This window comes from Heterocephalus glaber, unplaced genomic scaffold (genome assembly GCF_053883595.1).
Source record: "Heterocephalus glaber isolate CG9 unplaced genomic scaffold, H.glaber_assembly_v1.0 deba00001805, whole genome shotgun sequence".
NCBI classification, from domain to species: domain Eukaryota; kingdom Metazoa; phylum Chordata; class Mammalia; order Rodentia; family Bathyergidae; genus Heterocephalus; species Heterocephalus glaber.
This window is the reverse complement of record NW_028258480.1, coordinates 1909410-1924782: the sequence shown is the minus strand read 5'-3', so window position 1 is coordinate 1924782 and position 15373 is coordinate 1909410.

The following is a 15373-nucleotide window of genomic DNA, read 5'->3' as shown; positions in this document are numbered from 1 at the left end:
CCACCTGTGAAGTGAGGGGACCTGGAGAGGCTAACGGGGTTCCGTTGGTTATTTTCGATTGTTTAAATACAGCTCGGTATCGGGGTCTATTTTTTGACCCAGGGCTGAAAGATAAAATGATGGCAACTCCAGGCGGACACACCGACTGCCTCCGGGCGAGCCTGAGTACCCGGTGCCCCACCGCTTACCTCCCCTTTGCTCACCATCGCTGCCTTTAGCCAGCTTCTGCATTTGGGGAGCCAGGGAGTGGGGTGGGGAAGGTCCCCTCCTCAGAGCCTCAGCGCTCTGCGGGCCCACAGCCCGGCCTCCGACCACGCCGGCTCCACACTGCAAACGCCAGGGTGCACTTGGGGGTGCGAGGGGCTCAGCTCTCCCCTGTGCGCCTCCCCCGCCCAGGTGACGCTCTGTCACCGATCACCAGCTCCTTCCCAGAGGGCGCCCTCCAGTCAAAATGTCCCCGCCCTCTGTCCTCTGTGCTGGGAGGACACTGATGTCCTTGATGTCAAAGGTTGTGGACACTGCCCGTCTGTGAGCTCTTAAGAAAACCTCTTCCTGGGTCTGCTGGAGAAGCGGACGTTTTGGGTGTAGTGCAGCAGCTGACAGAGGGCCAGGAGGAGGGGGCAGACAGAGGGGAGGAGCAGAGCGGTGAGGGGGCGCCCTCCTGCTGCTGGGTGGCTCTGCTCTCCTGTTTGTGGGGCTCGGGGCGCGCCTGTGTGCAGTCAGGACAGCAGCGCTCTGCTGAGCGCGTGTTCCAAGTGTGTGTTAGTCAGAGTGGGCCAGACGAGGGAGGCTCCAAGCAGGACATCAGGACGCAGCAGCTCCTGTCTGAAACAGTCACAGGCGGGCTGCTCAGTGCAGGGGAGCCTGTCATTCATCCTTCTTCGTGTCAGCTGCGGTCAGCCCCTAGGGTCCAATACTCAGTCCTGCCTCTGAAGCAGAAAGCAGGGCAGCTGCTACAGGATTTTAAAAAATTAATAGCAGATATGGTCTGAGGAGTATGTTTGCAGTGTAACCCAAACATCACAGTTGGGAGAACTTCAGATTTGGGAGTATGATCAAAGGACTGTCATCATTCCATTTGGGGATCAATTTATTTATTTATTTATTTTTCCCCCCATTAACTTCATTGGTACATTTTAGGTATAAAATACAGTTACATTCATCATTGGGATCTTGTACCACTACATGAATCTCTTGGCTCTTATTTTTATCCCCTTCCCTTGCCCTCCCTTCACCCCCTCCACCCGTCCCTATTTGCAAAGACCTTGTTTCCATTTTTTTTCTCTTCTCATATTTTTTCCTTTGCCTTTTTTCCCTTCCCCTACCCCTCCCAATTCCCCTGCTCTTTTAGACCTTTTCTTCCTGTTACACAATATCAGTTATACATTTTTTAAATTACAATTTTAAGATCTAGGAGACATTACCACAGATTTTACAGAATTTAAAAGGATATAGAAATCATATTACAAAAATCTTTTTGAAATAAATTTGACAACTTCTAAGAAGTAACGTAGAAGACAAATTAATGAAACTAATTCTGGAGGAAATATAAAATTTGAATAGTGCCTATTAAAGAAAGTATATTCCTAGCTTGAAAACCTACCTATATGACAACAGCAGGCTCATAAACATTTTAACTGATAAATTGTATCAAACATTTAAAGCAGAAAAAGGAAGGAACACTTCTCCCTTCATTTTAGGAACTCAACATTGTGCTAATCCTAAAATTGGATAAAGATAATAGAAGAAAAAAGTATGAACATAGATAGAAATTTGTTTAACAAAACAAACTCTTAGAAGTCAGATCTGGCAGTATGTAGAAAGTGGTTTTATTATAGGGATGGCAGTGTTGGTTCAGCATTAGAAGATCCACCCCCAAAAGTCATCATTTTAACAGAGGAAAGGAGAAAACCATATGATCCTGTCACTAGTTGGAGAAAGAGTATTAGACTAAATTCTACAGCTGTTCATGGTAAAAGCTATCAGGAGACTAGAAGTAGAACAGAACCTTCTCAACAGATCAAAGACATGTACTCCATACTTCCAACAAAAACTCCTTCTATGAATGGAGACGATACAATGCTTTCTCCCTAAGGCAGGGAACAAGGGCAGATATGCCTACTCTTCATTTGTCTACTAGACTTTGAAACATAGGTCTAAACCAAAATAGTCTGGCAATAAAATGACACAACTAGGATAGAATTGGCATGGCAGAAGCAAAATCTTTATATGTAAATGAAATGAGCATCTACAGAGAAAATACTAAGAAATCTCTAGGAGCCCCTAGAACTTGTACTTGAATTTAGCAGGATTAGAAAACACAAGGTATATATAAAAATTCAGGTCTGCGTATACTTGCTATAAATGGAGAACTGTATATTGAAATTTAAAAGTTATGTAGGAGTACAAAGGACCTAGAAAAGTTTTTTTAAAAAGTGTTGGAAGACATTTAGTACCTAATTTTAAGACTTCTTCTAAAGCTACAGTAATCAAGGCAGTGTTGGTGTAAGGAAAGACATATAGATCATTTGAATAAAACAGAGAATCTAGAAATAGAACCACACATATATGGTCCACTGAGTTTTGAAAGATTATTGAACATTAGCATTTTATAGAATATAAACTCAATTCAAGAGCCGAGGAAGAGACAGTGTCTTCAGCAAATGGCACTAGAACACCTGGTATCCATATACAAAAAATTAACCTCAACCCTTTTTTCCCATACATGAAAATAACTTGAAGGGATCTATGAACCTAAATAAGAAAGCCTAAAAGTATAAAACTTTAAGAAGAAATTATAAGGGAAAATATTTATGAATTCAGGGTAGGCAAGAACTACCTAGGATACAAAAGACATGATGTATAAAAGAAAAAAATTGATAAATGAGATTCCATCAAAATTTAGAACTTTAAATGACATCATTAAAATGAAAAGTAGTCCTTAAACAGACCATATTTACAATGCATATAACCTATGAGCAGAATATATAAAGAACTCTTACAGCTCATTAATAGACAACCCAATTAAAATATAGACATAAGAAGATGATAAATAGCCAGTATAGCACAAGGAATGGTGTGCAATTCTAGAATCAGAAAAATACTAATCAGTACAATAATAAGATTGAATTATACACTCATTAGGGAGATGAAGTTAAAAGTTTTAAAAGCCTTGTCACGACTTTTTCTTTTTGTTGGATTCTCCCCCTTTGCGTTTAATTTGTCACACCCAGTGGATTCATTCTGCTGGGTTTCCTGGGGTTGTGATCCTCATTGTCTTTTCCTAGGGTATTGTCTAAAAGTTTTTGGAGTGCCAGTTTGGTATTCATGAAGTTCCTAAGGTGCTGTTTATCATCAAAGTATCTTATTTCTCCATCAATTTTGAAAGATAGTTTTGCAGGGTACATCAATCTGGGTTGGAGGCTGTTTTCCTTTAGGGCTTGAAATACATCACTCCAAGCTCTTCTTGCTTTGAGGGTTTGCAATGAGAAGTCTGCTGTGATTCTGATGGGCTTTCCTGTGTATGTGATTTGTTTCTTTTCTCTCATTGCTTGTAGAATTTTATTCTTCTGTTGGATTTCCGGAATCCTAACTATTATATGCCTATGTGTAGAGTTTTTTTGATTAAGGCTAGCTGGAGTCCTATATGCCTCACTCATCTGTATGTCAAGTTCTTTTCCCCTCCTTGGGAAGTGTTCTGCCATCACTTCTGTGAAGAGTTTTTTGATGTCCTCTGCACTCTCTCCTCTTTCTTCATTGACTCCAATCAGTCTTATGTTATTCTTCTTTGCATCGTCTAGCAGCTGCTGGATTGATTTCTCATGTTCCCTTACAATTTTAAAGCAATTTTTCTTTTCCTCCTCACTAATTGCAATCTTTTCTTCTATATGTGAAATTCTATCCTCACATTGGTTCATTCTGCTGTGCAGACTTTCAATGGAGTTTTTAATCTCTTGGAAATCTGTTTGTATCTGTTTTATGGATTCCATTTGTTTCCTATGTTGGGATTCCATCATGTTCCTCAGATCTTCTATTTTTTTATCTGTGTCCTCTCTAGATTTATTATCATGTCTTTCTTGCACCATGAGCAAAATCTTTGCTGTTATCTGAGCAATTATTTCTGATTTCATTTTTCCCAGATCCTCTTTTGTTGCCAGTTCAGAGAGTCCAAGTGGCAGGTGGTTGAGTATCAGAGTGTTCCATCTTGTTTCCCTTCGGGGTTGCTGTAGGTGATCTGGAAGTCTGTTTTTGAGGCTTGTTTATGTGTTTTCTCATTTCCACGGGGCGGGGTGGGTTGCTTCTGGTGCCCATGCGGCTCACCTTCTCTGCCCTAGGAGCTTGGGATGGCAGCGGGGGAGCTTCCTTCCGGGTGCTGGGACCGGCTGAGCTTCACTGCCCTAGAAGCCTGGGATGGAGGCAGGGAACTTCCTTCCTTGTGCTGGGCGGGGATCAATTTAAATAGTACTAGAAGGAATTTTTAGTCAGTATCTCCCCATTGGCTCTAATGCCCAGCATGAAGGCTACTAGAATTAATAGTCCTCTATTGTTTACTTGAAATTCCAAGGGAACAGATTCAAATCAGCCACCCAACATGCGAAAGTGACTATGGATGGTGATGGATGAGATAGTTTGAATGTGGTAATCACTAGGCATTGGACACATGTATCAGATCACCCTAACATTCACCAAAGTATATACAAAGTATATAGTATCAGTAGTACTGCACCACTTGCCTTACCAACCTCTGATCCTCCTAGAAGAGCTGGACGATTCCCCTCTCTCATCCTGCCCTTTCCTCTAGTACTGGACTGGTATGCTTGATTGTTTATTGCTCTTTTCAAGTAGAGGGCGAGCACCCTGAGGGCAAGCACACACTGCACATTTTCTGTCTGCAGGTCCACGGACATTGCTCAGTAAATACTAATGGCATGAAGACCTACTTGTTGAACGAGGATATGGGAGTCCAGGAAGGCTGTAGGACACAGCTGAGCAAATCGCTCGGTTAGGGGCAGGCCTGTATCTAGATCCTGAAGGATTTCTGGAACTCTTCAAGATAGAGAGGGTGTGTGGAGCCAGACTCTGGAGCCAGGTGTGACCCTGCCTCCACCTTGAACCAGCAGGGAGACCTTGTGTATCTTGTTCTTCCTCCTGAGTTTCTTTTATGTACAGCAGAGTCCAACCTCAAAGATTAATACATATAAGGGGCTTAGAATTTCCTCTGGCATAGACACTTGATGTGTATTACCTCTTTTTATTCTTACAACCTTGAAGTACGCACACCCCATAAATACAGATGGAACTTCTTAAAGCCATCATAAAGAGCCCACGCCTAGTTTGAAGACTTTTTGCTATGCTTTGTTTTGTACTGGGGATTGAACTCAGGACCTTGCACTTTCGAGGCATGAGCAGCGCAATGCAGCTAAATCCCGGGCCCTTTGCTATGCTTTGAATATGTGTCCCTCCAATTTTCATGCTGACTAGTCTCTCCATGGGGTGGTGTTAAGAGGGGGGCCTTTTGAAAAGAGATTAAGCCAGGAGGACCCTGTTGTTGTGAATGGGTTCTTCCTGCCCCGCGGAAAGGCTGGAGGAGCCAATTAGGCTGCCTGCCTTCCGCCTTCAGTCCTGAGGAGCAGAAGGCCCCAGCAGACACTGAACGCTGTTGTCTTGATCTTAAACCTCCTTGCTTCCTGAACCAGGAGAAATAAATTTCTGCTAAGTATAAATTATCCAGTCTCATGTTATGATAGCAGCACAAAGGGACGAATACAACCTTCTTTAATTAATTTAAGGACTGGACCACTCAAGCACCATACCATGGAGCTCTACCCCCAGCCTGGACCTTCCTTAGTATTAGAAGGATTTTCATTTTTTTTCTGTAATGCTGTGTGGCTATTTGCAGTGTTGACTGCTTAGTGCTTAATAACTGGCTGAAGGAAAAGAAGCTGAGATTTGTGGTTTTCTATTGAATAAATACCTCCACGATGGCCAATTTCAACCAACAAATGGCTTAAAAACAACTTGCATAACTCCCGAAACATTGGCAGCAGACTGTCATTGTCAGTAGGAGGCAGGTCTGGCTGCTCCAGCTAGACCCTTCATATCTGTCCTGAGAGTCCTACAAGGGTCATGGACAGGCAGCTGTCACTTTCTCCCTTCCTCTGTGGAACTTTCCAGATCACAGACTTCAAACCACCACCTGAAGCCAAACCCGGTCTGCCACCTGTTATTATGTGGCTGGTGAGTCTACAATGGCTTCTACCTTTCTACTCAAAACACTGAAGGAAGAATAATCTATTATCACACAGGGAAAAATGAGATTCAAATTGTAGTGTCCATAAAAAAGTTTTATTGGAACACAGCCATGTTCATTAGCTCTCAGTTTACTGATGGTTGTGTTCTTCCTACACAGGAGGGGTGAGCATTGGGTCTAGACTTTATTGTTTGAACATCCTAAAATCCTTATTATCTGACTCATTACTAAAGAGCACTGCTGTGATCTAGTCCACTAGTTGCTACTTTGAAGAAGGCTTTGTTTTCATATAAAATTTTTATGTTGATGTCCTCTTTTTGTTTTTTGGGGTTGTGGGTATTGATCTCAAGGCCTTTGCACTGAGCTATTTTCCCAGCTATTTAAACTTCGAATCAGGGTCTTACTAAATTGCCCAGGCTGGGCTCAAATTTGTGACCCTTCTTCTTTAGCCTCTGAGAGTGTTAGGGTTACTGCGGTGCCATGACCCTGATGGTGGCGCTGTGAGAACTGAAGGGGTCCTCACTCCCCGAAGCAAGGAGGGCACAGAGGCGGGAGGCAGAGCCTGGGGAGGCCCCAGTGGTCTCGATGGCCAGGACACTACATGGCACAGCTGATGTGCAGAGAAGACACCGTGAGCTCCAGAGTTGGAGGGAATCAGCCAAACAGCTGAGGAAATGTAAATCTGCAGTGTAGACCATGCAATCCTGGCTACCGCCTACTCTTCACCTGCTGACCAGCCAAGGGGACAGGAGGTCACTCTGCCCTCCCGAGCTTCCAAGGTAGCACCAGAACCTTCTCAGAGAGACAGGAGACCGGTTTGGAAGGCACAGGCCTCGGCCCACAGCAGCCCCAGAGGAGCACGGGGTCTTCAGCCAGAAGAGCTGGGCCTGAGTCCTCAGTGTCACCAACCTCACGTTCACCCTAGAACCAGTCTCTGTGCCTCTCTGGACACAAAAGCAGTGGGCAGGGCTTCCCTGTGTAACCGTGGAGGCTCTCAGAGGGGCAGTATGGACCAGAAACTCTCGGTTTGATCTGTGGAGCCTCGGGGTCCTGTAGAGGGAGTGTAGGGAACTCAGCTTCCAGCAAAGCTCTTCAGGGCCCTTGCAGGCTAGGGGTGGGGTTCTGGACCCAAGCGTTGCATCCACCAGCCAGACTTGCTCTGCACTCTCTGCTGAATGTACTGGAACTCAATGTGATATTTTCTGTGAAAACAAGTATTTTTTTCAAGTAGCAAACAATAGATTAGATCAAAGGTCACAGAAACCTTCTTACTAAAGAATGGAATTTAATTTTAGGATTTTCAAATAATACAATGTCACCAGTGGTCACTTCTGCTGTGTAACATAAAAGCAGCTATGGGTAAATCATGAGCTAATAAATATGGCTGTGTTCTAGTAAAGCTTCACTTATGGGTAAAGCAGTTTGGATTTTATGGTATCCATATGTGATAGCACCTTATCTCTTTTAGTTTTCTGAACTATTGGAAAAGGTAAAAGCTGTTATTAACTCACAAGCCACACAAAAACAGGTGATAGGGAGGCGTGGCTGTAGGAAGTCGTTTGCCAACCTGTGGACTGGAAGGCCGGGCAGAGGGAGGGAGATGGTGAGAGCTGCCTCTTTATGACATTCCCAAGACATCTCACTACGGATACCAGTGGTCTAGATGGACAGCACAGAATGGGCCCCGAGACACGAGTTCGTGGTCGGCTTTTCAGGAATTATGTAAATTGATTGTTAAACCAAAGGTACCTTGAAGCTGGCTTTGTTGGGAGTTTTTGGATTATGAAATTTAGCAAGCAGTGAAAACTCTGGCTTCTTTATCCAGAGACCCACTTGTTAACATGAAGCAATTCATCACTGCAAATAACCATGTTCACCAAGGAGTACAGGCAAAGTAGAGAGAAAGACTTCCAAATTTTAAGTTTGTCTTAGTCCATTTGCGCTAGTATGATAAAGTCATAAAGTCTGTGTAATTTATAAGTAATAAAAATTTATTTTGCACAGTTCAGGAAGCAAGGGAGTTCAAGATCAATGTCCCAGCATTCAGCATCTGGTGCATGGCTGGGGGAAGGTGCTTCCTCCAGCCCCTTATGGGGTGCGTCTTCCATGAGGCCAGAGTCCCCCAGCTTGATCACTTTCCCAAGGGTCCCACTGTTTAATAGCACCCCACAGTGTGAATGAAGTTTCAGCATGAAATCTGGAGGGAAAATCCATTCCAACCACTGCAAAGTCTTCACACGACACAGCCTTCCTATGTGGCCTTTGCTAATTTCATCACTGTTTATGTAGTACGGGCTCTCAAAGCCTATAAAACAGTAACAGTCAGCACCTGAGTGTCTATGTCAAATAGCATTCAAGATCTTTGTATCTATCAATATTTAATTCTCATGACGACGCTCTCATACACAAGAAAATCAAAGGCTAAACAGGACATTGATAGTCCCACTGATAGTCAAGGTGGAGTCAGGAACCACACTGGGTTCCAGACTCTGGGCTCCACACTACCTCTCTGTGCTGAAGATTTCCAGAAATCCTTCAGGATCTAGATCCAGTTGTTCTCCCAAACAAGTGATTTGCTAGATTCCTTTTCATCCTTTTCTCCTGGCCTAATTCAACAAATACATTTTTATCCCACAAGAATTTACTAAACGGTGTCCAGGTTCCTTGAGTAACAGGGGACAAGAGATGTGAGGCATGTGTACTTAGCCTTGGGTGTTCACACTCTAGTTGCAAGGGGGGATGGATCATCATAAACAGGAAGTGTGTTGGAGCACGGGGCATGAGCCAAGTGGAAATGGGATCCAGACTCTTCAAAGCCTGGGCACAGACAGGAGAAGAAGTTTGGGAAGGCGAGGGAAGCGCTGCTACAGACTGCCCGGTCTGGTGAGAAGAGAGAATCACAGAACCAAAGTCCATCCCGCCTTCAGCAAAGGGGTTTGAAGATCCAGCAGAACCTACCCTGAAGGGGCTGCAGGGCTGCCTGGGGGCTCTTTGCCTGTTCTTTTTGCACTATTGCCCCTAGACTTATGCAAGTAAATTTCCTAAGCAGATATTAAGCAGATCAAGGCTATGGCATGAGGATTTGATGTAAATATACATTATGATGATTGCAACAACTAAACAGTCACATCTGTTGCCACCCAGAGTTGGTGATCTGTGGGGAGTGTCCGTTTGAAACACTTAAAATCTGCTCTCTTGTGAGATTTCAAGTAAATAATTGAGCACTGTTAACTATGGCCACCATGCTGTGCTTTGTACCCCAAGTCTGGGGATTGAGAGATGGCGAACGAGAAAATGTTGACTTAAAACAAATTTTTCCACTATTTAAACTGTTCTCCAAGGAGAATGCTGACAGTCCACTGATAGTCACAAGTCTGAAGTTTCCCGAGTTATGTGATCTGGGATACTTAAAAACCCTCTCCTCAGACCACATGTGCCATTGATCAAAAGCGTTGTGTAGCAGTCACACTGCCTTGTGCTTCGGGGGCAGGATTGCGTTTCTATGTTCAAGGTGCTGGTCATAGCAGGCACAAAGAAACATGCAGCACAGTTTTCACGAGTGGATGGTGGAAAATTCGACAGGCTCCCCTGCACTGAGCAACCCGCCTGTGACTGTTTCAGACAGGAGCTGCTGCGTCCCGATGTCCTGCCTGGAGCCTCCCTCGTCTGGCCCACTCTGACTAACACACACTTGGAACACGCGCTCAGCAGAGCGCTGCTGTCCTGACTGCACACAGGCGCGCCCCGAGCCCCACAAACAGAGAGCAGAGCCACCCAGCAGCAGGAGGGCGCCCCCTCACCGCTCTGCTCCTCCCCTCTGTCTGCCCCCTCCTCCTGGCCCTCTGTCAGCTGCTGCACTACACCCAAAACGTCCGCTTCTCCAGCAGACCCAGGAAGAGGTTTTCTTAAGAGCTCACAGACGGGCAGTGTCCACAACCTTTGACATCAAGGACATCAGTGTCCTCCCAGCACAGAGGACAGAGGGCGGGGACATTTTGACTCGAGGGCGCCCTCTGGGAAGGAGCTGGTGATCGGTGACAGAGCGTCACCTGGGCGGGGGAGGCGCACAGGGGAGAGCTGAGCCCCTCGCACCCCCAAGTGCACCCTGGCGTTTGCAGTGTGGAGCCGGCGTGGTCGGAGGCCGGGCTGTGGGCCCGCAGAGCGCTGAGGCTCTGAGGAGGGGACCTTCCCCGCCCCACTCCCTGGCTCCCCAAATGCAGAAGCTGGCTAAAGGCAGCGATGGTGAGCAAAGGGGAGGTAAGCGGTGGGGCACCGGGTACTCAGGCTCGCCCGGAGGCAGTCGGTGTGTCCGCCTGGAGTTGCCATCATTTTATCTTTCAGCCCCGGGTCAAAAAATAGACAAGTGGAGCTGAGCTTGCATTAGACAATGGGAAATAACCCAGGAAATCTCACTAGTCCTTTCCAGGACCCCCTAGATCCTAACATCACAAGGTGGGGGAATTCTACCTGGCAGCTCTGTCTCGGCGGTCAGGTCATGCCTCTGCCTTGTTCTCCAACTCATCCAGGCAGGGTAAACGCTACCTCTTTGAGCAACTGTAGCATCTTTCTCATACATCTGGAATAAAAGTGAATGGTCACTATATCTAGTATGGGATTTTTCTATTCCTGTCCTCGGTGATTTCGCACTATTTTCCTCTGGTCTCACTGCAGTCTGACTGTCTTTCTCTACCCCCACATCTATCACACTCGGTGTCCGAACGTCTCCACCTTGGGAGGAGGAAACAAGGTCGAGGTGAGCAAGGCAGCAGCATTCTGAGCAGTCCTCAGCACCCTTCCTCTACCGACGAGGAGCGGCCCTGGGGAACTGAGGTCCTCACTCAGGACGGCATCGGGTGCCCTGTAGCCTGGGCATGTCTCTCCTCAGCCACTTCTCATTCCCCACACCACAGAACCCTTTCTGGATCCTTCTGCAAGAAAATTCACTCTGCAACCAGGATGCAAATCTCAACTGTTCTCAGCTGAGGGTGGCTTTGCCTCTAGAGGGACAATGACAGTCTGGTTGTCACGACTTGGGGGAGTGGTATCAGTCTCCGGGGAATAGACCCCGGGGGTGCTGCTAAACACCTACCATGCGCCAATCAGCCTCTGTCGTCAGGGATGCTCCAGTTCAGTGTCAGTGGTGCTGAAGCCCCGAAATCTCGCTGTGGTGCTGGGCTCAGCTAATGTGTGCACTCTGGTTCTGATTCACTGTGGTTGGCTCAATTCTGCTTGTGCTTGGGAAATGAGCATCTTGAAAAAACTATAAATGGATTCACGGAGCCCAGAGTGAAGGTCAGACTCCCCAGGTAGTATTATCCCACCTCACATCCATGGGTTGTGGCCTTGAGGGGTTCTGGCCACTGGGGTGTGGCCTCACCTGTGTCATCTGAAGCCTCTCACCACCTTCAAAACAGATGCGACTCCTGCCCCCATCGTATTGAAGAGAAAACTGAAGCTGAAAGCAGCAAAATCCAAGGTCACCCGGCCCATAAAGGCAGACCTAGAATTCTAAACCAAATCTAACATCTCCAGCTCGAGATTTCTCGATTTCCCCCAATAGGCTAGGAAATCATCAAGAGCTCATTCTGACCTATTTCTGTTTCCTTAACACGATCTAGCAAATGTGAGATGCATTGTTAATTATTTGAGTAAGACACAGAAGGAGGAGGAAAAGGAAAGAGAACAAACAAAAATGGAAGAAAAAACGAAAGGGGGAAGGGAGGGGTGAGAAAGGGAGAAGGAGGGAGGGAAGGTAAAGAAGAGTTTACTTTAAAACAAAGAATTGGGAGAAAAGAAGAAAAAAAGTAAGGACTCCTGTGAATGATAAAACTGTCAGGAGAGTGATAAACCTATTTCCTCCAAAGCCTGACCACGGATGCTGCTCAGCTTCCCCGCAGCCTCCCAGCCCTGTCTCTCCTCTCCTGCGCAGGTCCCTTCCTCAATCTGCACTGAAAAATGTCCTGTGGGAACGAGGAAGTCAGCCCTAAATGGAAGCCAAAATGCTGCTATGACTGCCTGCCCCACCCCAGAGAAGAAATTGCCTTGGGACCAGGTAAGGGGGAGGCTGGTCCTTGGCCAGAGGGTGGCCGGCCAGCAGCCAAGGTTGGCTTTCTATGAAAGATCACACTCACATCCAGGGAAGGGTCCCTTACTGGTAAACAGTCCAAAGAAGAGGAGTCTAAAAAGATGATATTAATGTACCCTTCCCTGATGCTACACTAAAGGCTGTTACATTCATTCTTTCTTTCATTAGTGTTAGGTTAGTCCAAATCCTCTACCTAGCTTGACATCTGGCACATGGTAGGCTTTCCAAAAATGTAATCCAACTAATGTCTTAATCTGTTTTTACTAAGATATCATTCATACAAAATACATCAAGTGGATTGGTGGAACCACTGTGGAAATCAGTGTGGAGATACCTCAAAGAACTAGGGCTGGAAGTCCCATTTGACCCAGCTCTTCCCCTGCTGGGGATCTTCCCCAAAGAATTAAAAGAATCATACCACAGTGATATATGTGCTCTCATGTTTATAGTGGCACAGTTTGTAATAGCTGAAGCTTGGAAACAGCCCAAGTGCCCATCAACTGGAGACTGGATCAAGAAAATGTGGTTTTTTTATAAAATGGAGTACTACTCAGACATAACTGAGAAATTAGAGACACTGATAGCTAAATGGATGCACATTGAGGCCACACTCTTACATGAAATAAATAGGACACGTGTATATACCAAATAGTTTCTCTACTGTGAGAAACTGAAAGTGTAATTAAGGACTAAAAGATATAATAGATAATGTGAATAGGAAGAAAAGGGGCAAAGGGGAAGGGGAAGTGGGAGGGGTAGGGGGAAGGAAAGAAGGGAATGGAATTAATATGAGAAAATGGAAAACTGGAAACAAAGTCTTTGTTAAATAGGGAGGCATGGAGGGGTTGAAGGGAGGGCAGGGGAAGGGGGAAAAATAACCAAGAGAGATTATGTAAAGGTGCATATCTCCAATGACGAATGGTATTACATTGTATACCAAAAATGTACCAACAAAAGGATATACAAAAAAAAGCAAACTACATCAAGTGGCACCCACTGTATACAACCTCTGTGTTAGACACCAGGGTGACAAAACAAAAATAAGTAAATAAAGGCACAGTCTTTGGACTCAATATGCTTTAATAAAAGTTCAAGAATTGAGCCATGAGAATAGGGTGGGACCTTTAATTCTAGGGAAGGGTATGGAGAGAGACTTCTTCACTAGAGATGATAAGGATCTAAAAACTATGAATAGAGTTTCTGAGGCAGTGAATCACTATATAGATCCTAAGGCCAAGGACCAAGTCGGAACACACGTGAGGAAGAAGCCAATAGGGTCTGAGTGTAGCTTGAGTGCAGACTGGTGGGAGGTGTGCAGGAGGCAGGCGGGCAGATCATGGAGGCCTCTTCATTCCACTCTTGGGGCAGGGACTCTATTTCACGAGAAGTGGGGAGTCACTGACTTAATTCAACAGAGAAGCAGCGTGTGTTTCAATATGGCTTGGGAGAGATGAACAGACAAGTGGTAGACGAAAAAGGATTGTGAATGAAGGAGGATCAGAATCATTGCTGAAGCCACAACTTTGGAGAGTCCTTTCTCACACTGAAAATCCTCCCAGAGAAGGGGGAGATTTGGGAACATTCTTCACCCTTCGAAAGGAAATGACGCCAATGAAGAAAGCTGTGAAGAAGCAACCAGATCCCAAGGAGAGAATGAAGGACATGATAAATAAGAAATCCGTAGATGGGCGGGGGATTTAGCTCAGTGGTTTCACCGCCTGCTGAGCAAGTGCAAGGACCCAAGTTTGATCCCCAGTACCAAAAAAAAGAAAAAAAAGAAATCCGTAGATGTGGAGACTAGGAGGACACACAATCAAAAGATTTAGGAATAGAAAGATATAACCAAAAGAAGGAAAGGTGTCAAATGGGAATATATGGCAGGTTCAGGGCTCCACCTACAAAATCCATCCTGAAAATAACTATGAAATGCAAGCATCTGATAACATCTGACATTGGAATTGTTTAGGTGTGAGTGGTTTCATTTCTAAAGAGTCTGGGTACTTAGAAAGGAAGCCATACACATGGCTCAAATTAAATTATCAAAGTACAAATCACAGTCTAATTAGTTGTGGAAATAAATATGATACTGCCCCAGTAGTTGTTCATTTCAAGGAAAAAAGTCCGGATATGAGTCAAAGTATGTGTAGATTGCTCGATGTTATTTCATCATAGTCTGAAGCAAGACAAGCAGCTGCAGCCAGGATTCCGGCCATCTGTGCTTGATCCCCGAATCTAGGGACATCAGGCGGTCCAGAAGGCCCATGGCTGTGAGGCCGAAACACACCGAGCCTCCTAGAGAGGCCACCACGCATGGGACAACTGCTCCACGGTGGGACAGCGTCCAGGGGCTTCCCAGCTCTGCTGTCTGACCCGGTTTCTCTTTCTCCTTCAGACAGTGCCGCATGTCAGAAGAGCCAGTGCATCCCCCAGCCCTTGACTCCCTGTCCTAGCAAGAGCCCCTGGGCACAGAGCTGGCTGTCTGCACGGCCCTGCTCTCCCTCTGCCCTGGCCACCTTAGGCGTCTTCACCCGGCACTACCACGCCTCCATCGTCATGCCAACAACCGCTGGCTCAGCTGCCTCGTGCTGGCCCCCCTGGCACTTGACCTCTGCCCCTTCCTGTTCATTGGCCCCCCGGGTGCCCTCACGTGCACTGTGCACCAGGCAGCCTTCACCTCCACAGTCTGCGTGTGCACCCTGCTGGCCAAGACTGTGGTAGTGGTGGTGGCCTTCCACTCCACACGGCCAGACACTCGCATCCAGAGGTGGCCGGGGCCGGCTCCCTGGCACCATCACCGGTGTCTGTTCCCTGGCCCGGGTGGCCTTGTGCTCACTCTGGGTGGCCTGATGGCCCCCACAGCTTATGAACCCCACAGAGCCCAGGCCAGCATCACGGTCCAGTGTGATGGGGCTCCTTGGAGCTGTTCTATGCCATGGTGGGCTTCTTGGGTTTGCTAGGCCTGGTCAGCTTGCTGGTGGCCTTCACGACACCTTCAGTGAAGCAAAACACATCACCATCAGTGTGCGGTCTGCCCCTGC